Source organism: Dinoponera quadriceps, unplaced genomic scaffold, assembly GCF_001313825.1.
Source record: "Dinoponera quadriceps isolate SergipeBrazil2010 unplaced genomic scaffold, ASM131382v1 scaffold2183, whole genome shotgun sequence".
NCBI lineage: Eukaryota > Metazoa > Arthropoda > Insecta > Hymenoptera > Formicidae > Dinoponera > Dinoponera quadriceps.
In genome coordinates, this window is record NW_014556922.1 from 1,404,634 (window position 1) to 1,431,947 (window position 27,314).

General features: G+C 48.9%; 1 protein-coding gene and 1 pseudogene across 1 annotated transcript in view; both read left to right on the forward strand.

Annotated features, from left to right (window-relative positions):
• The first annotated feature begins 1,046 nt into the window (after positions 1-1,046).
• LOC106748469 (paired box protein Pax-6-like) overlaps positions 1,047-27,314 on the forward strand; it is a 101,960-nt gene continuing 75,692 nt past the window's right edge. The window contains exon 1 of the mRNA XM_014627000.1: positions 1,047-1,127. The gene's annotated coding sequence lies outside the window, so the exon portion shown is untranslated. The remainder of the gene's footprint in view (positions 1,128-27,314) is intronic.
• On the forward strand, positions 1,112-27,056 carry LOC106748389 (annotated as a pseudogene).

Sequence of the window (27,314 nt, forward strand, 5' to 3'; positions counted from 1 at the left end):
ACCGGCGGTAACGGCGGCGATAACGTGGAAGGAAAAAAAGCACAGGATTCGCCCTAAAAAATGTTAAACCGACGGGAAAAGGGCGTTAACGACGTCTTCGTTAAGGGATGCCCGCGGGGCAGAGTTAAAACGACGAGGAATCAAAAGATCGATTAGAATCGGCCGTCGCCGCGGGATCTCCCGTGCGAAGGGAGGTCTCGCCGTCGCGACAGGGAACAGCGAAAGGTCTGGGTAGGAGGGTTGCATTATAAGAAACGCGAAGGGAAAGGAAGAAAAGGTGACGCGCGAGAAAGCCACCCTCTTTTTTGTTGCTCGATTTCTCGCAGTTCTCGGGAGGGGAACGATGTCCATCCTCTCTCCTTTCTGCGGAAATTCAATATTTTGGCTATCGAGTTTCCTACAGGAATGGCACTGCGCCGTTTTTTCTCTTTCCCTCATTTTGCTTCTCCCTTTGGCTTGCTCGCGCCGAAATAAAGCGGTCGATTTTAAAATTACTCCGGTATCGATCGGCCTATAGATTGAAAAGCTAACGTGTCACTTCATTTCGTCATAGCCTGCAATTTCGCTATTCACGGTCGTTTTTCTAATTATCAGAAAAAGAAAAACATATTTATCTTCTCGGTTATCGATCTAACTTTTATTTTATTTTCATGTTACAGATTATCGGACTTCTCATCCCTCTCTCCCCAAAATGACAGTCGATCCTTTTGCGTCCACATTTCCACGTAAACTTCGCAATTCATCGGTACGAAGATCACGATACGCGATCTTGCTGGGTCTCGTTGTGCTTAATAAGGACACAAGAAGAGAGAGAAAGGAGACTCGTCAAGTCCCACGGGCGCAAACACGATGAATGAGCTTGCCTGCTGCGGCGAACAGCGAGCTGGGCGTGGCGGGAAAACATGCCGTCACAATGTTGGCCCAACTACACGACAATTATCGCCGGTGAGCTTTATAATTAAGAGGCCGTGGCCCGTAGCCTGGCGTTTATCTGGCGTTCATCTACGGTGTGTGTCCCGCGGCGACGATCCGGTCGGCGAACTACGAAGGATGAAGGACGAAGGACTACCACCGCTTTCTTTTGCATGTGGAGGCCCTACGTACAACGAGCATGGCTACTGTAACCGGTGAGTACTCATGCATTCTCTTTTCTCATTGTGACTTCTTCGTTGACGGTGATCGCTTGCTGCGACATTGTCGCGCCCCGATATGAATCGGAAGGTTATTCCGGAGACGGAGAATACTCGTCTTCGTCCACAGATTAATCGGACGATAATTTAAAATTTGATAGAAAGATATTAGTACAGTCGGAATTCGTTACAAGGCTGTGTATGATTATAATTGATATTTTTCCTATATTATAAAATAAGAGGTACAAGTGAAAGATGAAAGAGAGTACGCACTTTGTTAAAATTAAATTAACAAAATATAATACAATTAATAAAAAAACGTTTGTGGGAAAATGAAATTAGAATGGCTAAATCTTACGACTGTCGAACGTCATTTTTACTTACAAAAGACGTGACGTCGAATTTTTCAGCGCAGCGTACATTCTTATTCTGAAACTGGATAGGAACTAAACATAAAATGACTAAGGTGCACAGATGATTCGGCAGCTTTCGATCGTAATGCAGAAAATCTCGTTTCGAGTAAATCCGACCGTTGTCGTGAAAGGCACTCGAACGAATATAACGAATATAACGGTGTACCCGAGGTAAACAGCCGTCAAAGTTCGGAGGAACGCGCGGAAAAACGCGCGACCGTTTCTGGGACACAGCGGGTGGCCGTGTTGTGGTAGTTCATTGAAATTTCACCGAGCGGTACAATGTAATTCAGGGTCCATCGGGGTCATCGTGTGGCGCGCGTTAACGTGCTCTAATGCGCCCTTAACGAACCCCTTAATCCAATTTCGTGCAAAGTAACGAAATTATGTGCTGGCTGACCGGAAGCCGCGGCAAGCTTTCAGGCATCTCAGTCGACCCCTCGCGTCCTCTCAAGTGGCTTCCATTCACTCTTCTCGACGAATGCGACCCAAATGAATGCGTTCGAGCACGATCCTATTCTATCTCGCTTGTGATTTCGCCAGTATGTCGCTTTTCGTGTATGTCATGCGTAATGTTGAACTCGTTATCTTCCAATGAGAAACAGACTGCTCGACTGCAAGAATTCATCGATCAAATTTTTTCTGTCTTAGAAAAATTACAATTATTTCTCACATGAGATATCCAGATGATACTAAATATCGTACGAATTCTTATTTTTCTATTTCAATTGTAGTAATTTCGCGTGAGAGATTCGTGATCACGTGCATTTAAAAAATGATGAATTTCGAGTCATCAAAGGCAAACGCATTAACGCAAGTCCGGTGACAAATCCGTGTAACGAAGTGCGTCCTTAACAACTACGAACGCGGAGATCTATTTAACAGTCATGGGGTTCGGCCATATGTAGTCCTGCGCGACACCAAGGAGGATTATCAACGGGGAGATCCGTTATCTCGGTGGCACGCGTTTCCACGTGGAATCTCTCGCTTCTCTTCATCCGATCCTCTTCGTCGCTCTTCCTGCTCACATACCTCTCTCTCTCTCTCTTTCTCTTTCCCTTGTTCCCTCTACCCAACTCGTGCCGGTCCTGCTTTATGGTCGGTACGTGATAATAGAGATGTCATCCTGTCGGTGCTTTGACAACCCCATAACACGGGCGTTCGCGTAGCCTGTCTGTAACGCGGCGTTCCCCAGAGATCTTGGAAACTGTCGTTGCCCACCGCAGTTTTGCGCCATGTATTTTCGACGACTTTTCTCGTTTTGTTGTCATATCGCGTGCTCGTGAATATTGCGGATCAGTGAAGAGTAACGTCGTGCGATCGCGCATTAATGCATTTTTAAATCCGCGCCCAGAAGTTCGCTCTTTACTCACATATTGCTCCATGTTGCTTCAGTGTGTTAAATATATTTTAATATCTGAATCTTAGATTAAAATGCTATAAAAGCAAGATCCACACGAAAAGTTAAAAGAATAAGATTTCGTCATTTCTTTTTTTAATTCCTTTTTCATTGCTGTCAAGTCAGGCCTTTAGTTCTCGTATCTTATTAGTAAAAAGATTGATTGTAAGCTATGTGAAAATATTCATAAAGATAGGAAGATAAGATCTGTTCGAGAAAAATAACGGATGCTTTTCTCGATCATCATGTCAACAGCACGATATAAAATATGAAACTCGGGCAGGGTCATTTGTGAGAGTTAATGCGATGATCGGGATGATCGACACGCACGGCCGAGTATTTAAGATCGCAGGATAAGAGAGTCACGTGCGGGCAGAATCCGGCAGGATATTTATTGAGAGCTCCCTTCGCCCTTCGGTCGCGTCGACAGGGCGATGTATTGCTTTTTGAAAGACTTTAAAAGCCGCCTTATCGGGTTGCCGTCACTGAATGAATCGTCGCACGATATCCATCGTTTCGGACACTTTTCCTCCTTGCTGTGCACACCTTCCAATAATCACACGCTTCGCGAGGTTGCCATTTGACCTCTGTACTCTGTGTCTCATTGCGATGTATAGACATGAGGATGAAAAAACGTGACAATTGCCTGATACACCGCGAGCCGCGTTAATCATACAATGTTAAGATCCATTCGCGATTTTGAGGAACGCTTGTGTAATGAATGGGAATTCATAAATTTAAACTTGACCACGTTTTACTTTCGAGCATTCACTCGATATCGCAGTCATCGGTGCGATAACGGAATTGTCCGAAGCGTATTATGGGGTTGCAGTTGTGAAAGCGAAACGTTCCTCCTCTGTCTATTATGATATTTTTTTCGGGTTTACCGCGATTCCGAAAATTCGATAAGGTTCGGTCCGGCATCCTGTTTGCGTCTCGCCCACACGGTGCACGTACGCACGCACATGTATGTTTAAACACGCATATATGTACACACACCGGATACGATATTACAAAATTATCGCGACGTCAATGTTATCGGCGCCGTCCGTGCAGAGCGGAGCACGTAGATACACGGGGCGATATGCTCCGCATGGCATAATGGAGCCGATCGCGCCGGGACCCCGCGTGAAACGCGAGTTCCCCATAGAATAGGTCGTGCCCCCTCCTTCCCCTTTGGTCCAGTGGACCTCCGGTGTCCGAGATAATGCGATAACGAGCTTTACTGCACTACTATCGCCGCTGTGCGTATTTGTTGCAGCGATCGATTCGCGCGCGCGTTCCAATATCCGCCGAAAATAAATCGCCGACCCCGGCGAAATTTATTAAAGCGCCGCCACGCCGCCTCCTTCCGCGCACGTTAACCCCTCGACGTCGCTACTTTTTTTCTTCTCTTTCTCTGGAAAAATCGATAGGCGGGGACGAACGAGAGATTCGTCGTTCAGATTCCGGGATAAGAGAGATGAAATGATACCTCACAAGATTAGAGAATACTTATCACGCGTGAGTACAAGTTTCGACGATACGCGCGTTAAGTCTTTGCTGAGACAACGAGAAAGGTGCCGTCGAAGCGACGCGTTAAGTGCTTCCACCCTTGGGCGAAGAGGGACGTACGCGTTGGCGCTACCTTGCGAGAAACCCGCGTGCCCCGTTTTGTAATGACTTCATTGTCGTGCCGGCGACGCGGTCGACGCCCCCCGCCATTGTTGCTTCCTGAGAACGTTTGACTTCGTCGAGTGATTGCAGGGTGAATTTCTCGGGAGTTTGCCGCATTGTCGCGCGAGAATGTGGAGGGAGGCGCTCTGCGGCCATGCGGATGGGGTGCCTCGGTCATATTCTTTCTTCTCCCCTCGTCCCTCTCGCGGGGCCCCCTGCGCGACGCGCGCCGTGGGCCCGACTACCTTCCTGAGAAGATTTCAAATTACAGGCTCCGGAAACGGCGCCCCCGTCGTGGACCGCGCAACCCCCTGTCGCGTCGTCGCGGAAACACGCGCGCCCCGCATCGCCGAGGCGCGCTTCTGTGCTAAAACCTCTGCTTTTCTCTCTCTCTCTCTCTTTCTTTCGTTCTCGCGATCTCTTGCGCGATATCTCTCGATTGTCGATTCCGGCTGATTGAGGAATACGAAATCAGCGGACTTCGTTTCTGTGGGACCGCAAAGCGGCGTCGTCGCGGAGATGCATTTGGACGGCAGGCATTGTGCTACAAGTAACCGTCTACTGATTACATCGTTGCGCCCTTCTAATAATCATAGTGTAGCAAACAGTTGTAAAAGGACTTTTCGAGGGTTAACCGCAACTCCATTGATTCTCTGACCTTAAATATTTCCCCGGATTTTTCTCGCAACCCTCCGTACAATTAGCAGACCGAACGAGACGCAGACTGTGACGGAGTCGCTGGAAAAACTGTGAAGATACGTATTATTAACCGGTCGAAGGATGCGGAAACTACATACGAAAATATGTACGAGACGGCGGCGGCGGCGGGCAGCCGAGCGAAAATCGCAAACGGGGGAGCAGACACGCGCGCGCGTCCCTTTGACGACGATCTCGCGCGCGCGGAGGGATGATACTTTGAACTCGCCGACAACTCTTTCGAGACCTTCGTTACAGCTCGCTACACGAGTATCTGCGTGTATGCGGAAAGAAAAGAGCTCACTCGGCTATTCTTACAGTCGCGACCCTCGCCGTATATGAAACGAAACGCACTTTTGCCTCCCGTTCATTACCGCAACTCTGAGAACTGACAGTGTTCCCGTCGAGAAGTGAAAGACGGAGTGCATCAAAGTAAGGCGTTGAATTCGGGTATTGAATCGCGATAGATATTGTTAATAGAAAGTGCAAGTAAATAAAGCGATGGAGAGAGCTCATATAACAAGGATATCCACGGGAAAGCAAGAGAGAGAGAGAGAGAGAGCGTCGTGAATTTTATGATGAAGTTAAAAAAATCACGATTTCGAAAATCTATCGCGAACGATGACGAATTAATATTCGACACACGAATGAAACGTTGTTTTCGAGTCTCTCGCATTTTCAAGATATAACATTTCACAGGGGCCTTTAAATTTGCAACGCGCGATTATAATGTTAACGCATGCATCAACTCGCATTCCGGCATCACGGCGAGCAGCGGGAAACACCCCCGCGGACTTCCGTGCGGAACCGAGTGTTTTCTACAATGCGATTACGCGGAAGCGTTAATCCGTATTGTTTTTTTTTTTTCCGGCAGATCGTGCGCGAACGCCCGAGCGACCAGTTTGGCGTGTGTGAGCAGGATCGCTCGGAAGGGAGAAAAAGGTGAACCGCGCGATAGTGAAAGAGAAAGAGAAAAAGAGAGACGGACGGACACAGATAGACGGATAGATTTATTCTGTTCCGTGATAAAGTGTGAGAGAGAAAGAGAGAGGGGAGGAGAAGGGAGAATGAGAGGGAAAAAGCGGCGAAAGGGTGCAGCGCATTCGAGCTCGCGCTCGCGTGTGCGTCGGGCGTTTTTAATGCGTGTTACCCGGCGGTACCACAATCCGCTTTTGCGGCGGATGCCGGTGCCGTCCGCAGCCCACCGGTTGGCGGTTTCCGGTAACGCGCTTTGGCGCAAATCAGCAGACACGCCTGATTTCGAAATTGCAAAACATTTTCACACTCTTGTGGTTCCAACGCCGCCCCGTCCCCGTTTCGCAGCCGTGTCCCGTCCGTCGTGCGCACAGTGCCACCTTCCGCTCCCTTTGCGCTTCCCAATTTTTTTTCTCTCTTCTTCTCTCTCTCTCTCTCTCCTCTCCTTTTTTTCAGTTTCCGCACATACGCGTGCACACACCGACGCCGACGCCGCCGTCGCTTAAAATCGCGGGTTTCTCCTCGCAAAATGCTTCGCGCGCCGACACAGAAACACGCGTCATCGCCGACGAAAAACGCATCGTGGACGCCGTTAGATGCGTGAAAAAGTGTTCGACTGTGTGTAACGAAAACGTGACTGTCAGTATCCACTTTTGCCAGTGTTCTCGATGAATTTAAGCAATTCGGGGTATTTGGCGATTTTCCGCCAATTCTCCGCAGTCAATCGACGGTCTGATCCCGAAGAAATCTCCCTGTGCGATTATTTCAATGGTACTCTTATCAGACATTTTTCTATAACAACCCGCAACGATTGAAGCTCGTCTAAAGAGAATTTTAAGACTTTCCCCGTGCAAACGTTCGGTGCGCAACCGTTTTCCCATTCCTGCTTCTCGCTAAAGTCTTTCGCAAAACCGATATATGCGTCGGCGGGGCTTGATTACGTGAGATACTCGAGCGTTCTCTAATGAGAGCGCGATATCGGTGTGTATGCCTTCCGTGGCTCTCGTTTTAAAGATATTAAAGAGTTTGATGGCGATACCATCGCACTAGAGCTCGCAGTTACTCCGGTGCTCGTCGATGTGCCGGGGTTGCGTGTTTAATTGTGAAGCGTTTAACCGGCCCGCGGCGACAAGAGAGAGCGAAAGAGAGAGAGAGAGAGAGAGGCAAACAGAATGCCGGAGTAGGAGTCGGAGTGTGCAGTCATTAAATTATTCCGGAAGGTGAGCCCGATGGGTGTCCCCGATTTGAAACGGGCCACGCTCGACGGAAAAATCGGCCGGAACATCTGACGCGATCTATATGTGGAGTTCCCTTCTTCGCACGTGTTAAGCGCGTTGCCGTCGACCTTGTTTCGTCTTCGCGACACCCGTCTCTCTATGCCTCGAGCGACCGTGCTTGAACTAACAAGCTTGCTCGGGAATAGTCCGGGATAAAGGGAAACAGAAAAACATATTGAACTATTGTCGTGAGAGATTAAACGACCCGATGTTGCGATAATATACCGTTCTCTGGAAGATATTTATTTTGTCGACTAACACATTTTTGTCGATAATTTGTCGGTAATATTTTTTATTCGGATAACTTATCGGTTATTTTGATTCGTAATATAACTTGAGTCGAGTTAATCGCGAGACTTCCGGTACACGTTTCATTAGTTGACTTTTAACCCTTTCGGTACATTTGACGAGTGAGACTCGTCATCTGCTTACTTGGGCATAAAATGTATTACTTTTACATATTAATCCATATAGCGACAAATTAAATCCGTCCCATGGGCATAAAAATCTTAAAATAATTCAGTACTCAAAGGGTTAATGGTCGCATTGACGACCCGATATCGAAGAATATCTATCGATCTTCGCGATGCGCGGTGTCTCGTCATCGGCACGTGCAAAATCTCGAGGTACCCCCCGATGGAAAAGCTCTGGACTCTTTGCCGCTTCCTCTCGGATAGGTTGGGAATATGGCGCGAATCAGTGATTCCGAAAAACGATCCTTCAGTGCGCGGCAAACGCGTCGAACGAGCGAGCGTGCGTGCGTGTCGGCAAACAAAATCGGTCGGTGGAACGCCATCGGCGTTCATCGGCGGCCGGCAGCCCCCGGGTCACTCCTCTTCGCCGATGCACACACTACGTCGCCCCTGCGGGCCGAGCGAAATGCAAAAACGTCAGTGGCAAGATCCTCGAATGATTTTTCGACAACGCGCATCGCGAATTGCCCGCGAGCTGCCCGCCGCATGAAACTTCCGCTTGGCTGTTCCGCGCGCGATTCGCCGGATCGGCCGTCGATTTCCCGATAAATAACGTCGCATTTTCGGCATACGCCGCGGTCGGCTTTTGCTCTCGCTACTCGTGCCCGTACTGGCAACGATGCGGAAAAAGCGCGTCAGACACGTTAGATCTGTCTAATTGTGCCTCTTGTGCGCCACGAGTTTCTCTCTCTCTCTCACATTCTTTCACCGCGAATCACGGTAGTTAGCCATACACGATCGCACGATGTTACGATGGAAAAGCATCGACAGCTAATTGCCGACGAGGGAGGTATTCCCGGTTGCCCCCGGCAACGTTCCACTGCCGATGGAATTATAATCGGGCAATTATAATTAACGAAATAACGCGGTCCGTTGCGGTCGCCATTGTACGCTCAGTATGTAACATCGCGTGTAATACCATAACGGTTTGGACCATCGGATTTTATTATCACGCGACCTGTATATGTGTTACGTCGCTTATCGCGACGATCATCATTAGATTCACTCTATATCTTCTTTTTTTTGCTACCAGTTCGATATTAAAAGCGAGAGACACGCAGCAAGAGGTGAAAGCACTCACCTACTGTTGGCTCTCTACCGTCGCTATTTTACTCCGTTATCGTTATGGCCGCCGTCGCTGTTGTCGCGTTCATTGTATGTTACCGCGGCTAATTAACGCGGCGGTTGCCCTTTGACTCGGTTAATAACAACGAGTGCGCCCGATATCCAGCCACGTGCTGCGCGTTTCCAAATTTGTTCCGCGGGAGCTTACGGGTTCCGCGCCAACCGGTCTTTCGGGCGAAGGAAAAAAGAAAGGGAGAGGAGAGGAGAAAATCTGGACGAGAAGAAGGAGAGAAGGGAGGCAGACACAGAAGAGGCGATTCGTACCATTTGGCTCGGTTCGACGTCGGTTAACACAGCGGGGTTACCGCGGACGCCTCGACGGACACATTGAGGGCGCCCGCTCGACTTGATAATCGCTTGCCATTCATACACTTTTCATTGGATTGCGATTGAGCATTAAGAAACCGGGCGAGAGCGGCAGAAAGAGAGAGAGAGACCCGGGGGCTACGCGTTTTGCGTCGCGCACGGCCGACGTATTAGCATTAGGAGGCATGATCTCGAGTGTAAACACTGCATGGGCACCGCGGATTTAGTCACAGTCGAGAACCGCGGGACGTCCCCGATATTATCGTCTCTGTACGTCCCTTTCTACCTTTCGGCGACGTCCCTCCGTTGCGCGCCAGTCGATACCCACTTCGCCAACGTGTATTCGCGATCTATTAACCACCTCGAGGCCCTCACCATTTCATTTTCTTAATTTTGACGACTTAAACGAGAAAGAGACGGATTAATTACTCGTTTTATTACATTAACGTACTAATAAATCGTCGGGTGGTAAATTTATCTGTCAGAGAGAAACGCGTTCAAATAAAACAAAATAAAATCATCCTCGCGAAGGGGGCGACGAACGAATGTATCCTATTTCAACGTAACGTATGATTTCTACGATGAGATCAGGCCAGAGACACATCGACGAGAGGAACTATCTGAGAGAGAAGATCTGCTGGAACGCTGACATAAGGAGTTCCGCGTCGTAGGGGCGAGGGAAAGAAAGCGGTTTGTCGTTGGCCTTAACCGCGGATTCACGGTTAAAGCCCGGGGACGGCGGACGCCGTCCATGATCCCCTTTATCCAATCCGTGAGGAACCGCGGGGCGTTAAATCCCACGGGAAAGCTCCGTAACTGAGCTCGCGTTCGCGCGCTAGCTAAGTCGGTCAGCCCGGTCCAGCCGAGCGAGAGGATCACAATACCCGCCACCGACCGCGGGTCGTACCGTCTCGCGTTCTCCCGCGTGCGCCCGTCGTACTCGTGAAAATTAGTTGCGCGAGAAATCCACGCTAATGTCGGCTAATCGGCCGTAATCAGCCGTGAGAACCGACGACTGTCGCGAGTCGAACAGACGAGTCGCCCAGGCGCGTCGGCGGAGGGATCAGGAGGGAGGGAGGAAGGAGACCCTTTCCTCGGGGATCAATGTTGTGATTCGATTGCGCGAGCGATTGAAGCGCGATCGAGCGGATCCACGTCGACGAAAGCGACACGTCATCGTGTATCCGAGGCGAAATCGTGGGTTCGCGAATTGACAGATCCGAGAGATGTAAGTAAATGTTGACGGTTTATTTCTTACGAAATGTATCGTGACCGCGTCGGCTCCTCATTAACAAACTGAAACGGGCTCTCATAACATTCGAAACGTACGCCTTGAGTCGCGATTAATTGAGATATAAATTGCACATCATTATTTAACCTATATTGTTCGTGCGCTTAGGAAATACGAATGAGCATTTGACAGATGCGTGATGTGAACGAGTTTAAAGTGTAACTCGCGATAAAGATACATTTATCGTAAACGGAAATTTACGATTATTAATTATGGCCAGAAAGACGAGGTAGGCGTGATATAAATCATAGCTGCATCGCGGATAGTCAATTTGCGGATGCAACGTTCCTTTCCGTTTAGGGATGAAGAAGAGGCCGAGGAGCAACCGAGGGAACCCACCGGCGAAGAGTTTTACGACTCTTATTTAAACCGTGTCACTTATAGACCAGTGTCGTATGTTTGTGAAATTTTTTCAAACAATTGATTAATCTTGAAGTACTTTTCCCTCTTTACTCCGCTGAAGCTTTTATTCATACTTTTTGCAATAACAAGACAATTATCTTAAGAAATTGTAAAATTACAAAGAGAATTACTCTCTTTCCTTCCTTTTTCTTCTTTTTTCAATTCAGAGACTTCGGATCTCTGGCAAATTTGGTGAAAAGTGCCGCTGGAACAGGCCTGTTTGCCATGCCAAATGCTTTCGCGTGCGTCGGAGTCTTCATCGGGATCGTGGGCACGGTGCTCATGGGTCTGCTGGTAACCGGCTCTCTTCAATTGCTCGTTAGGATTCATTATTTGATGTGCGCTCGTCGGAAGAAACCTGTCTTGATGTACGACGAGGTGGTTGTCACCGCTTTGGCCGCAAACGCACGAAAGCCGTGGCTCTCCCCGCGCGTTTCAAAGTTCGTAATTTCAGTAATCGCGTTATTTCATGCCGAATACCTCCGTCACTCAATGCCCTTCCAGCGCAACGCATTGCATACACGCGTGACTATATTAGCTTGATATTAAAAATCGAGAAATAAATGTTCTTTTTTCCGTCAAATTGCGCTTTTCTATGCACAGGCGGTGTGATATTTTCAAGTAATAAATTACGTAGTAATAATAAAAGTGATTTTCAACGATAATTTGTAATACAATTACAAATGCCACTCGTTTGCAGACTTCTTGTCGATATCACAATGCTGGCGTGTTATATCGGAATCGGTTCTGTGTACGTCGTCTTCATTTCGGGTATTATACAAGAATGCGTGGACACCGAGAGAACCATCAGTCAGAGTTATTATGCTCTCATATTATTTCCTTTTGTCTTACTAATGAACCTGGCGAAGAACCTAGCGGATATCACGCCGATTTCCGTCGCCGGGAATATCTTGCTTTTTACCGCCGCAACTATCGGGGTCGTTTACGCATTAAAAGATGGGATCGACGATACGTGGACCATGATCCAACCTAACGTGAACTTATATCCAAAATTTATTGGCATGGTATTTTTCAGCATATGTTCGCCAGGAGTGGTGAGCTTTTTTCTCCCAATTTTTAATGATTTAAAAACCGGCTCTTGCATTGATCATATGACAATTAAGAGATTATTTTTGCTCCACAATAAAAAATAAATTTCTCACGATTTGTGATAAGTAAAATTACGTTTAGTTTCGCACGATATTCACGGATGACACACTATGACGATTTTTAGCAAGTCGTTCTCTTTAGATACTGGCGATAGAACACAGCATGAAAAAACCCTGGAATTATATCAGACCTTGCGGAGTCTTGAACTGGGGTATGGTGTTCTTGATTTTGCTACACGTCTTCGTCGGTGTTATCGGTTACTTGAAGTGGGGCCCCGAATCGCTCGGCAATTTTATCCGCAATCATCGGGAGAATGACGGGTAACATGTCATACCGGTCGATAAATTAATACATGAAATATCTAAATTCAGAAAAAAACTTAGAATAAACTTGCGCAAAAGAGAGAAATTAAATATTTATTGGGCAGAAATCACTGCGATTGAAAAACGCCTCTGATTTAAGCTCGTTGTTTTAGAGATAATTCGTGTACACGTGCTTTTTTTCAAACATTTAGACCGACGATAACGGCATTGGTGATGCAAGCACTGGCAATATATTTCACGTACGGGCTGCAATGTTACGTGCCCATTACGCTCCTGAAGAACAATTACGTTGTGCCAGCGATCGAAAGGGGCGCGTGCAAGGGCTCACTTTTTCTCTGGGACCTAATCATTCGTTTCCTCATCACTTCCATCACGTGTAAACGCAACAACATCCCTTTAAAACTCCTTCTTTTCGCGAATCTCTCTCTCTCTCTCTCTCTCTCTCTCTCGTATTTTCAAGGTAAACTCGAGCAAGTTCGACGGGTCGCAGTGGATTGAATCCCCTTTGTCCCGGAGCGACCAACTTTGCGGAATCAATCAATCCGTCCGATTACAGTTCGCTTCGGACCCAGATATTACTAAAGTTCGGGAATCCACTTTCGTAGAATTTGATATAGACGCTCAGTTTTGTCAGAGTCTCTCGTTCGACCGAATCGCTCCGTGGACGGGCAACCGCCAACGACAATAGCCGCTCATTATTGCTATAATTTGCTCTAATTACGCCGATCGATACGTGCGTTCGTCTATTCACTTTCGCGCCTCGAATGGAAATTTCCCAAAATGCGAATCTCTCATTGCGTCTCGCAGGCATCTTGGCGGCGGCAATCCCGAGACTCGATCTGTTCACCGGTTTAGTCGGCGCGATATGCATTGCCGTTTTGGGCACTATAATTCCGGCTACCTTGTACATCATCGTCCATTATGAGGATTTCGGAAAATACAAGTGGAGGCTGGTCCTGGGTGTCATCATGTTTTCCTGCGCATTCTTCGCGGCCATATGCGCTGTAGTGACTAATCTCGTCCTGATCGTGAGATTTCTCACATACGGGTATGACATATATTATCATTACGCTTAAAACAGTATTTTCTCAATCGAGATTTCAGGTACTTTAAGTACAAATGAGTCACGAGCTGATATTCCGTAATAATTACATGATCGCTCAAAATATCGTCTTAGTCGAGTGAAAGTTTGTTCAGAATCGACTTGAAAAAAAAAGCAAAGACGCGAGTATCGCTTTTAAATTTATTCAGAGACTGGTTCGCGAATGCGGCAAATGTAATCGCGATTACTTCGTCACGCGAAGTATAAAACGCGTTAACTATCCTCCTTCGTTCCCTCTTTTTTTCAGGGACTAAAGCTGGAACGCGCGCGCACGAACGGCGGTGTTATCTTAATCTAGTCTGTTCGTAATCCATAGTCCGAAAATACCGTCGGCGCGTCGACTGGCGTTTTCCACTTTTGTCTTTGGGCGCTACTAAAGCCGCCGTTTACGCGCGATTCAGCCTAATCACGGCGGCGGCGTCGGCGTGGCGGCTGGAAAAACCGCGAAAAAGGCGTGAAGCTCCGGGCGGGGAACAAAAAGCGAGGAGAGAGCGGAAAAAAGGAAGAGAGAAAAGAGGGAATATAGCGAGGAGAGAAGCGCGCGACGTATAATCGCGTCAGATCACCGAGGCGTCAATGGCTGCTGGGCTTATCACGCACACACGTGGGGGACACGAAGATGAAGAGAAAGAGCGAGCAAAAGAGATAGAGAGAGAGAGAGAGAGAGAGAGTGAAAACGCGACACACGTGGAAACTAGCAGACACGTATCGACGTCGAATGCACGACCGTGTGGGTGCACGCGAAGGCCAGGGGGACGGCGTTGAGCAAACGGGGATGAAGGGTGAACAGGGAACTTTCTCTCTCTTTCTCTCTGTCTATCCACAGGAAAAGGAACCAAAGCGGCAGCGGCGGCGGCGACGAGAAGAGAGAGCCTCTATATAGCGGGACACGGAAGGGTGCTTTCATCACATAGAGAGAGGACACAACCCCTTTTAGTGGCTACCGCCGCGTCCCCGCTGCCCTCCACGTCCTAACCTACCGTGCCCCTCGCTCTTCCGTCGCTCGTCCTCTCTCTCTCTCTCTCTCAGATTTGCCCTTACAGACTGCCTTCGCCTGGCCGCTCATCCGTTTGCCAGTTCAAGGTGGCTGCGTTCATTACCGGAGGATACACCCGGTATGGTGTGGGACTCCACCGAACCCGTCGGCTTCCCTCCTCGGCTCGTCGGCCAGCCCCCCCCCCCCCNTTAATAATTATATCGATAAATCGGTAGCGAGGTCGCAACGTTGTTCGTGGTGGCGACGCGACAATCGCACAAAAGTGTCGGATACCGTTTAAATTAACGCCACAGAGAGATATTTATGTTGAAATTAATAACGTGGAATAAAAATAATATAATTTAGTAACGAATTTTCGTTTATTAAATATGCGTATATTCTGGTCTCGAATTCGTTAAAAGATCATCAAATAGCGTGTAATGGCCCAATAGTTTAAGCCCGATACTCTCCACGTTCCCCCGCTTTTGCACGAACACAAACGTCGTTACACCTGTTGGAACGCGCAAAGATAATCGGCAAAGCGCGTGGAAGTACCGAAGCGAAATTGGACGAACACGTGCGCGTCCCTCTCACGAGTAAGTAACGACCCGCCGAACGAAAGACCGTCACCAAGATTTTTCTTTCTAATTGGAACGAAAAGAAGCGCCGCTCCCGCGCGAAATTGCGGGGATTAACTGACGGCACGGAGCGCACGTGCACTTAAACAACCTCTAATTGCTAAACCGAGAGGCAGGACTGGCCACATTGAACGCCACGTTCTCTCAAGTTTTTTGTCGTTCCGCTAGCGAGAAAAAGCCTATTTCTCTGCAGAAGCAGAAAATATATATTTTATATAAATACGGGAAAAAAAGAGAAATAGAGAAATAACCATACACACACACATACACACGTACATATACGTACAATAATTTATCAATAATTTATAACGTAACGAGATTTCTTTCTACCAAACGATGTGACAATCAAAGAAAAATTTAATACAGAAGATATATGATCTCTTATAGCAAGTAGAAAAAGACAGCATTGCCGGACGTTTAAAATCATTCTTTCTCGTGAAATATGAGCATTAGCTATTAAATTTCTCACTTTGTCGTGTCTTCTTAGATATGTCTTTACAAGAGCAATTTTCTAAGGATTCCCAATTTTTGAGTTAGGCGAAAGTATACCGATAGCCAGTTAACTGCATGCATATCGCTCCGCAAGCTCTCTCGTATGCACATACGCACGTGTCGTGTAAAATCCGTGAGATTTCGCGGGAATGAGCAACGTGACGAGCGACGAGAAGGAAGCGAAACGATCGAAGGAGACGGATGGTAAGACAGGATAAGCAGATATTAACCGGGTTCATGGAGGGTGTGACGCGGAGCGGCGGGCGGGATACTGCGTAGCAACCAGAAGGGGTTTGCTCGCGGCTTTCCTTCCGCCAGGATCCTCCACCCTCGTGTGCGAAGGGGGGCCGCCGAGGTGGCGGAGGAGAGGAGGCACCTTAGCTCTGCCGCTTTCTCGCTGTCGGAAACGGGGAACCGGGCTTCCCTTATCTCGAGTCTGCAAGACTGCCTCCGGTAATACCGTGCGCCGCTGGAAACCCTTACGAGCGAGAACCCCGTGAAATATCGCTAAACGGCTTGGTACCCCTTTCCCGCTACCTCTTCCACTTCGATCTTACCAACGAAGCGACGATCCACTCCCGCCTTTTCGAACACTTCGCGCGGACGAGCGTCCTCCCGCGCGTGCACCGGCTCGTCCTACTCCGCTCACCTTTCCGACCTCTCGTTATCGCCTCTCCAGAAAAGACACACACATACTCTCTCTCTAGCGAGTTACTACACACATTGCACCGATAATGATGGATACGCCGCTGTCACGCGTCCTGTCAGCTGTCGGTATTAGTCTTCGCTCGTGCCTAATGACAGACGAGCCTCATTCATCCTCTTTTTTCGCAAATGTCGGTGCACGAGCGTAGAAAATTGTATTTCTCGCTGGGAAAATCATGTCCGTTATTCCCTCCCTTTACATTTCGAGGTCCTCTGGTCCGTCGAAATTTGATTTTCGGCTCATAACGCGACAACTTTTCGCGCAGGTCTACATCGAAGGTATTCCTACGCGATTCTTACGGGTCGCATTTTGATTCTCGACTCGGTTGACTCGGTATTAGGAAGACGGAAACGCGGCGTCTCTCCTCCGTCCGTGGGGCCTTGTATCGTCATTTATCGAGAAATCGTTCAGGGTCACGTCGAGTTTAGATTTAAGCGCCGGCGGGCATCTCTGCGCGGAATGCAAAGACGGGCGGCAAGAAAACGGCGGTGCCGAGGAAACGAACGAGCGCGCTTCATTATACGCGACGCCGACACGCTTCGTTTGTCCCCGGAAGTTGTGCTTCAGGAGGGGCGACAACGTCGACGGGGCGGAGGACGAGGCGGAACAGAAGGGAGAGTGAGGTGTAAATGGGGAACGGGGGCGGTCGGGACGGCTTGAATTAATACAATCACGCGGGGGTGGCTCACCACTCGCAGTCCGTGGCGAGAGGGTGAGAAGCAACGAGAGATAACCACCCCTTTGCTTGTCATCGAAATTATACGCTGCCAACACTCGACCTCGTTTACCATGCCATGACTTTCTCTCTTCCTCCTCCTCCTTCTCCTCCTCTATTACGCGGACGTCTTGTTCGTCGTCGTCCCTTGTCGTCTCGCACGCACCTTCCTTTCCCCGCTTCTTCCCGGGCTCTGTATGTATCAGATTTTCGGCATCCAGAGAATACACTCCACGTGGCTCCGAGACGTCGGATTACGAGTTTCGAGGGACCGGATGCGCATCGCTGCGCGTAACGAACTGTGCGAGAACGTCATTAGCGAGAATCTATTGTCGCGACAGATTTTCGAACCCTCGCGAAATGACGATCTTAGTTGCTTGAGGAACGATTTAGTTTCAATCGCGAAGTGAAAAGAAGAAACGGGTCGGCGGAGAATCTATTTCGCGACGTAGATGCGCGTATGACTCTCGCGACGAGCGGTTCCGCGATCTTCGTCGAGAAAGAAACATTTCACTCGCCCGTGGGAGAGAGAGAGAGAGGGAGCGCGTGGATACGGGTTACGGGGGTTTTTAATAAAATCAGGAGTTCGGCGAGGCGTGCCAAATGGAAATATGCACGTTGGGCCGAGAGATTTTGCGGGCGGGGTGAGGTCTGCCCGTTTGTAAAACGGGGGGTGCGACTCGATAACGACGGAATTCATCCATCCATCCCGCGCGGTACGGCGCGCTCAGAACGGATGAGAACATTTTTTTCTTCATTTCCTTCCGCTCCCCTGAGCCTGTATCGTAATCAAGAAGACGCAGGCCGAATTAGCAATTCGATATCTCGCGCGAGATTTGCCAGGCGAGAGCCAGCTCGGAGAATTTTCCGCGAGAACGGCGGCGCAGTGTCCCATGCAATGCGCGGATATCCAGTCCGAATCTCCTTGAATATCCATTAGACATTTAAGTGTCCCGCGACACGTCCACAATTTGATATTTTGTCATCACTTGGTAATGCGCAAAAGAGAACATTTCGTGTAAAAAAAAAATTACCGCATCGGCGAATCGTGCCGAAGGAAACCCGAAGTCTTTTTCTTCGCATTAGACGAAGGATCTATCTTTTCCCGCTCCGACCTCATACCTTCCTGAAATACTTATTATTCGACGGACGATTGATACCTTTTGCAGTTTCGTTTCACGATGAGCCTTCGGCAAGAGATATACAATTACATTGTCCCACTTCGGCCGGACTTATCGACAGGCTCTTGCGCGGCGATAGAAAATTTCTAGTGGGTACCGTCGTAACGGGTGTGCCGGCTGGATAACGGCTAAAAAGGCTTTCGCGCTTCGGAAGCACCATCCTTCCGGCTCCGACAACGCGAAGAGCGACGCGGTGTGCGCTTCGCCGCCGTCGTCGAACTGTGTCACGGAGAAACCGTGTGCACGAAGTACACGGCGCGAAGTCGATAAACGTGACAAATGCGAGATACGGCCCCGACGACCGCCGTCGCGAGAAGGAGGCGTCGAAGTTAACACTTATGGGGCGCCGTTCGTTTTATGGAGCTCCTTATCGGCCCGCTGCCAGACCATAAACGCATTTTCGATGTATACAGCGCGCGACGCGTTTACGTGTAAACTATATTTTCCTTTTTCTTCCGCGAGCACCTGCAACCGGAACGAACCGTGTTGCACGCGCGCGTTTTATCGAGCGCATCGCGGAAAACGTCTTTCGCTCCACCGCGAAAAATCCCACGGAGAAATTACGTCGAATTTGATTAAAAATTGTTTTAAACATCCCGGTCGCTGAAGGATCGAAGTCTTTCGACAGAGTGGTTGCGTGGAAATTCTCCGGCTCTTTCTATTTTTTCTAACTTCTACGACGTGAATTCCCAGCGGAGTTACCCTATGCCGGGCGTATTTTTCGCATCGAATACACTTGATTAATATCTGAGAAAATTCGTCGCGTACTTTCGTTTCCCTAATAATCGACGAGACGCGAAGAGCGATACTAGCCGGGAAGGGGACACGTGGACAGCGCGGGAAGATCGGGCAATCGCGAGGAACGGGTTCTGAAGATTAGATATCCGCGCCGGAAGCTCTTGGCCTTTTTCTTCCGTCGTTTATATAGAACTCGATCTTCGAGTTTCACGAAGCTCATCAGCCGCCGCCGCTCGCCCACCCTCGCCGCCATTCTCCCCCTAGACATCGCGTCCCTCTTATCAGCGACCTGCAGGTTATCACTGGCGGTCGAAGGTTATGAATTAAAAGACGAAAAAAAACGCGGGGATAACAACCGCCATCGTCCCGCCGTCATCCCGGCTTCGAGTGAGCGGAGCGCGATCGCGGAGAAAGGGAGAGAGACAGAGAGGGAGAAAGCCGTCTGTCGTCTTGTATATCTACCCTCGTACGGTGGAAATTTCGCTACGGGGGTGATTTTCTGCGGGGGATGGCCAGCCCCGTCCCCGCTTTAAACCTGATTGGATGCAGAGTTATCTCGCGCTGCGTTACTTCCGGATGATTGGTCGCTGCGGTCGTCATGACTACCTCACCGCCGCCGCCGCCACCGCCACCCACGCGAGCCACCTCCGTGCTCCCCGTTTTCCGCACCCTCGCGTCGTCTCGCTCTGTCCCTCGTGTCCGCCTGCACACTTGGATAACGGGTTTGCGCTGCCGTGCGTGGGTGCGTGCACAACACAATCCCGCGTATCTCCGCGTTCTCGCGGAATCGCGAAGGCCGCTCGAAGCTACGATCGTAATCTACGGTAGTTTAACTTTCACAGGAATTAATTTCTTTTTTTCACGAGCTACCCGTGCTCGTTAGTCCGTGTCATCTCCTGACACGGCGACGCGTTAAATATCGCCCTCTTTTGAGAGAGAGAGAGAGAGAAAGAGAAAGAGAGGCGACCGTTCTCTGGATTCTTCAGCGATGCGTGGGTGACGCGAAACCGCACCCAACGCGCGCGTGTACGCGGAAAGTAGCACGGTGCGGAAATCGCGCGCGGACCATTGAACATCGGCGCGGCCTGTAATTTGGCGCGCGGATTAATGGCGCGTACGCCTCTGCCGGATCGACGTTTCCTCGCAACACCGGGCGGTTCGCGCAAACCGAATCGCCGCTGCTCGAGCGGCGCGCTAACGGCCCGCTACGTCGAAAACAAAATCGACGACGACGGGCGGCCTGGATGGTGCGTGCGCGATTTTGGCGTTTACGGATTAACGAGACACTTTTGCTCGGACGATAAATCTCGTTCGCTTCACGAACAAGTACGAAATATCACGCTTGTTCGTGAAGCGTTACTCGCCTTCCCTGTGCATCCTGTGTAGGTGTATCCTCGAGCTTGAATATTAACCCGGGTAGTCACTTTTTTTTTTTTTTTTTTTTTTTTTNATCTAGGATGTTTCGCGAAGAAACAATTGAGTGCAAACACTCGTTTAAAAAAAAGAATTTCGAGTCGATTCATTATCCAATTGAAATGTCACAAATAAATTTTTATTTCAAGACGGTGAAAAGAAGTCGCTTTTAAAACGAATTTGTCATCCCAGAATTAAAAAATCCCCTCTCTCTATCGGATATATCCGTGCAGACCAGCATGCAGTCGTTAAGAAGCCGGGCAACGGTCTCAATCGTAACGGAAAACGGAGGAATCGATGGAAGTCCAGATGTGAGCTCGTAGAGTTAAATACGTACCCGCCTGTGTTCGCTGGGCTGCCAGAAATTGTGGCAAAAACAAACTCCGTGGGAGGGTTGCGGAACGACGAGGTCGTCGACGACGACGGTGCGACGAGGCCGATAATCGTCGCGAATCGAGCGTGGATAATGACGAGGAGAGGACCCCGAACGATAAATCTCGGCGAAACGACGTGCCTGACAGACAATGGGTCGCGATGGGCGTGACCGGTTTGGGCCCGTTTCTCGTTTTCCATCGCTCGATGGAGACGTCAAGCTTTGTACGATTCGTTGCGGGCCGCTGTCTGTTCCCGCGGACGTGTTTGTCGCGATTATGCGCGGCGCGTGTTAAGCGCGGCCGCGATGACGATTTCTTCATTGTTGCCGGCGGGAACTCTTGAGAGCGGAACGAATGTAGCGAGCGCGATCGATGACTCGTTCCGCGAACGACTCGCCTCTCGATCGAGTCATCGGCAGGCGGTGACAACGCGGATCCCTCAGGGGGTGCGTGCCACCCTTCGAAGAGAAAGAAAGAAAATCTCAGATTCTGCTACAACTATTCCAAGTTGTAGTATACGAGGGACAGGAGAGGGGGGATGAGTAATTGATAATATTAGTTTTCCTCTCCGTGGACCAGTATTTTATAATTTTACAGTATGAGCAACTGGAAATTTCAGTGTTTTCGTCGAAGATCGTAAGATGTATCGAAGATTATAAATAAAATTTCCAGATTTCGAGTACTCTTCTTTTAATTTGATTCGAAGACTATATATGGATCAGAGAATTTATAGATACAAGGAGAGCAGGATAAATCTGGGACAACTTCATTTACTCTTAAACATACATTTGTACATACTTTCGAAGCCCTCCTTGAGAATGAGAAGCGACAAGAGTCCCAGGCTTTTCTTTCTATCTGCAATGTTCTCTCGCGCGACTTTACATAAATGATAAGTCCTTACGCGTGTCCTTTACACGTGCGCTCGCTGCGTGAAGGAATGTCACGGTGCTCGGTTTCATTAATGTCTGTCGAATCACGAACTCGATCATCGATCGGTTATAGTTAGTGATCAAGCGTAACCTCGTGTCGTCATTACACTTATTTGTTTCGACACCTTTCTCGCTTGGCACGATTCTGTCATTGTCATGAAATGTAACTCGCGTAATATACAACTTACGGCGTGTATGCTTGACACCCAAAAGGAGAACTCAAAGAGCTAGTACGTTTTCACGTCTGACTCTGCTCGTCCGAATCAATTTTCTCGACTTCAGGGAAGTTTCACTTGGAGAATACCGTAAGACGAAGCGAAACGTTTCAAAACTTTCCAATATCGGGAGAATCAATCGACATATATAACTAGTGACAATCTTGTGAATATCACAACGAAAAGAATCTTAGACGATACAACGACGTAATCTTTATTCGTCGTTGCGCGAAACTTCCCTTTTTGCGATTTCAACCCTCTCTATCGCAACTTGTTTTCGAGATAATTTGTTTGAGATAATTACATGTGCGATTATCGGTCCGTTTAACAAGCGAAGATAGGAGCCGGCGAACGACGTTACGTCGACGAAGAGTCACCGAAGGGGCGAGCCACCCAGAAGCGTAATATTACGCCGGGAACCCATGAAGCCTCCGCTGCTTACGGCGAGACGGACGATGGATGGATCTCGTGGAGCGAGTCATAGGCATCCCGGGGCGCAAAAAAGTTCGCCAGAGAGTATTGGATGACCCGTCGACCGGTCATGCGCCAGACCGATCGAGATACTTTATACGGAGCCGCGCGATATTTTCCAACCAAGCGACAGACGATGGACGATGGGAAATGGACCACCGTGAAGCAGCACCGTGGATCGGAACGTCCGTTCGTCATATAGGCTCGTCATGATCGAGATATATTTCCTACGCAAAACTGTTTCTCTCGACATTTTATATATACTGTCAGGTACAATCAGGCGTGAATACGTAGAACGCTCTAATAACCGCGATCAGAATATAACGGGATTGCGAAATGAATGCATCAGTGAAATGAAAGTACGCTAGCGCTGTCGAAAAAAATAAAAAATTTATATGTAAAAAGTCATATGAAAAAGATCAACAATTCCGCAGCGCAATTTTATCAGTGGAGAATATAATATAAATTAATGATCATAATACCGCATCGCGCGCAATTTTATATAAAATTGAAATCAAATTGGTGTGAAATTTCATGGAGTCCACCATCTGGGACGCTTCGCGTGACACATGCGAATATCTTTTTTAGACGTGCAAGCAGACGTGTAAAATCAGCCCTCTTTAGTTACTCCCTCGCCGTTGAGATCGCGGCGCATCGCATCCTACAGCCGCCGCTTCATTCGCGAACTCGCGCGGTTGAACGGATTCAAACGTAGCGTGAGAGGCGAAGAGCCGATATGAATCCCGAAAGTCTCTTTCTCGCCCGTCGTAACGAAACGAGTCGCTAATTATATCGCGCGAAGGCTGGAGTAGTTAGCACTGTCTCTAATTACATTTCCCGTCTCCTCGCGTACGGTCGCGCGCGCGCTTTGAAATTAAATTACTACATCGGCGGTGCGCGGCTTCTTCTTTTCTTCTTTTTTTTTTCCCTCGTTCTCTCTTCTTTTCTTCTCTCCTCCGTCGCGTAAGGGTGGAGGACGACACGTTGGTTCGTTTGAAGCCCTTCATTTCGAATTACGTTCGCGCGCGCGCATTTGCTACCACTCGACACTCTCGCCCGGCTAGATTCCTTCCGCAAGGAGGAGAAGGACGACGACGTATTTACACGTTTACGTTACAGACTTGAGTCGAGAGAGAGAGAGAGCGTGCACGCGGGACTTTGACGCGTCGCATCTGCGGTTACCCAAGAACACCCCGCGGTGAGTATCGTGGAAATAGGCGGAGAACTTTACGTAGGTACTCTTAATCCCTTCGCACGCTGCGAAGGGTGCGGAGACACGTTCGGTAACGCGATTTCGAGTGGAGCTCGGATTTTAAATCCGGAACTTACCCATTGAAAGACACCCCCTCAAGCCCCCGTCGGTTCGTCTCCCACTCCACGTCTCGTTCACGGGGTGAGTTCTCGAGATGCGAACATCATTCGAGGTACGTTTGAACGCAAGGCGTCAATACTGCTGCTCGTGTTCGCTGTTCATAGCTATTTATCGCTCGGAATTCTTAACGTACTTGCGGCTATTTGTAACATGCGCTTCCGATAAGAATTTTTCATTAAAAAAGAAAGGTAAAATTAACCATAGGGAAATAAAAGGGACTTTAGGGGCGTTCTACGTATACCTATATGACGATTACACGTGTAACCGTACGCATATTAATTTAATCCCCATTACATCATCCGCAAGTTCGAGGGTCATCTGTGCGTACGAGGTTGCACGAGAAAAAACGGACTATCGTATCCGTAATAAGGGACGGATTAATACCCCTCGAGAAGGGGTACTCTCGATTTTAATCCTCTCTTATCCCACGCGTTCTGCTCCTCTTCCTCCCCCCCAACCTTTCCTTTCTCGCCATCCATCCAGCCGCGGACAATGCGCGCGTCCTTTTTACTCTTTCGCGTCGCAACTTCGGTCTTTTGTCATTCCCGACACGAATCCCACAACAGTGGCCGAAAGTCTTCATTGTGATTTCTCGTGTGACGCGTCCGCCCCCTCTCGCGTGTGGATTCCCTCTTCAGCTTTATGTGGGAAAACTCTCGACGCCGTTTCTTCGGCCTCGAAAGCGGCTCTTTCGTGTGACGCTTCCTCCTCACGGTTCTGCTCGCGAGACAGGTGGCGGATACTTTGGCTTTTTGGCTACTCGCATCGTCTCCTCACAATAGTCCCCATCCCTCCCGGTAACGTCGTGAGTGTCTCGCACGCAATGGAACGGATGATGGAACGTGATCGCGCGGTCGTGTTAAGAACGCAGCAGGATCTTCGCGTACGTGAAGTTGCGTTACATGCTCGCTGGCTACGTTTTCACATTACTTTAGGAAAATATAACGTACGAAACATACGTATATTTAATAAATCGCTCGCGCACTTAGATGAACAGAAATTTTATTCTGAGAAAAAAACGATGTGATTCCCTCACGAAAAAATTCATTTTCCTCTCGTACGGTTCCACAGAACGATTTTATCCGCGATTTTCCTACGAGACCGCGCACAATTTTGCGCACAATTTTGCATGAACTTCATCGTCCTTGAGCGCTTATCTGTGCGTTGTCGAAAAAATCGTAATAAAGTTTAGGGACGCGACGGTGCCCCATGCGTATTCCGGGGGCATCGAATAATGGGGTTCTCTCCGTGTACACGGTAGTATCGGTATAATGGTGTTTCTCTCTTTCTCCCTCTCCCTACCAGGACACAATAGGTCGGCCAGGTCAAGTGTGCGCACACTAATCATGTTCCTGGTCAGAGCAGAGGTCCGAAAATGTACTGACGAAATGCGAACTATGCACGAATCACAATGCCCGGCTCGCACTCTCGGCCAGATGCCACGGAGCATTCTGCGTGCTGCTGCCCTTCGGCCGGTATGCGAGGGCCCTGATGTTGGAACGCGCGTTTTCCCGGGCTACGTATCGATCATCCTCGTATGATGCCAATGCCGGGGACTATTAGCCCGTGTAGTTGGCCGCGCTTCATTTTACGCCACACCACACGGCCGCTCTCTTTCTCTCATCGCGAAAGCTGATGAAAATTTCGCCACATTCTATTCGAGGTGGCACGGGGGGTGGGGGTTCCCGATGGGATCAAAAAGTTAATTTCCCGTTTTCCCGTTTCTGCTTCTTCCTTGTCCTCTTTTAATTACGTTGTTTTATTTTATCAAAGACACCTGAAGGGTCGATCAAAAATCTCTATAATTATAGAAACGACGGGAGTGAAGGTTTCGGTTATCTCGGGAGTCGAGTCCTGCGAAAGGTAGAGATGGAAGGGAGAAATTCGCGAGCACGGTTTTAAGGGAGAATCGCGAAACGTAAACTCCGGAGACAAACGAGGCCGTAGCCGAGGACGTTATCGGAGGTAATTTTCGTGGGGCTCGCGAGTAAACTGCCGAAATGATGGATCGTGCCGCGGGGGCAGAACGGCCGCGACACGACGACGATACCGCCGGTCGCGGCTGGGAGGAGACCGGTAATGTGTGAAATTTTTGAAAGCCACACGGTAAGCGCGATCTCTCGCTCGACCGTCTCGTCGACACCGGGGAGTTCGGGTTAGGTGTGCACGTTGTCCCGACAATTTATGGCTTTCTGCGTTTCTCTCCGTCACACGCACGTACGCGTCCTCTTTCTCTTCGTCCTCCTGCGTCGTTTCATGCCTTCTCTCTTCGTTTCTCGCCCTCACATTGCGTTTACCACCCCCCGTTCGCTCGTTTTGTCTCACCTCCTCCGCCCGTTCTTCCCTCTCCGTCCGGCTGCCGAAATCGCGTCAGCATTTAGCGAGCAGTATATTAGGCGAAATACAGGCGGATATCCTCTCACGGGCCATTACTGTTACCTTTGATCATCGCATGACCGGAGAGTGGTTAACGCTGCGTCATCAGAGCATGAATTTCTCTCTATCTGCCCGGTATAATTTACAATCCGCGCGCGGTGGCCCTCTCGCCGACCGAGTCCAGACTCGCTCGGACTCACTAGGCAGCCCAACCTCTCTCCTCTTCCTCCTTTCTCCCTTACCACCCCCGTCATCGTTTTCATAACGATCGAGCTTTTTGTTTCTTCATTGTCACCTTGAACTAGGTAACGCGTTCTCTCTTCTGTTATCGTATTCGATCCATCAATCGTGAGATCCATCGTTAAACTCTTTGAGAAAGATTAATGATGAATTAGGATGCGGAAAGCTCAAAAATTAGTTGACTTCTGAATGTAATCTGTTAAAAAATTTTAGAAAATAAATAATTATGTTTATTATATATTTATATGTTATATGTATTTATATATTGAGAGTTGCTTCGTTAATCTAGTTTTGCGAAGGATTCTTTAAATACGTCTTGTCAGTCTTAAAAATCGTTGATTCTCAGAATTTTTAATGATTGTGAAAATATTGAAGAATCAAATACAGGCGATCAATTCGACATCGAGTCTTCCTGCACTCATTCAATAATCCATCACGAACACCACCACGCGGAAGTGCGAATATCAATGCAACTGGCAAAAGTACACGGTAGTATCGATAGTTCGATCGTTGACTACCAGTCGGGTCTTTACGAGTGGTGACTTGCTCGAAGTGCGCGCGGGTGCGGTGCAATAGGCAAATTTAAAGGCAAGCGGGCAAGTCGCGCGCGCGATCGTTCAGGGTGGTTTCGGGCAACGAGAGCAGCCTGTTGCATGCCCGGCATCGGGGGTTGCTGCTGACGTCATTTCCACCACCGTGTCCCAACCGAACGGGTGGCGGGTGCGGTGGGGAGACGAGCTAGCAGAAACGTCGATGGTGGTGGAACAGGGGGGCAGGGGGGTAACGTAACGTTCGGAGGG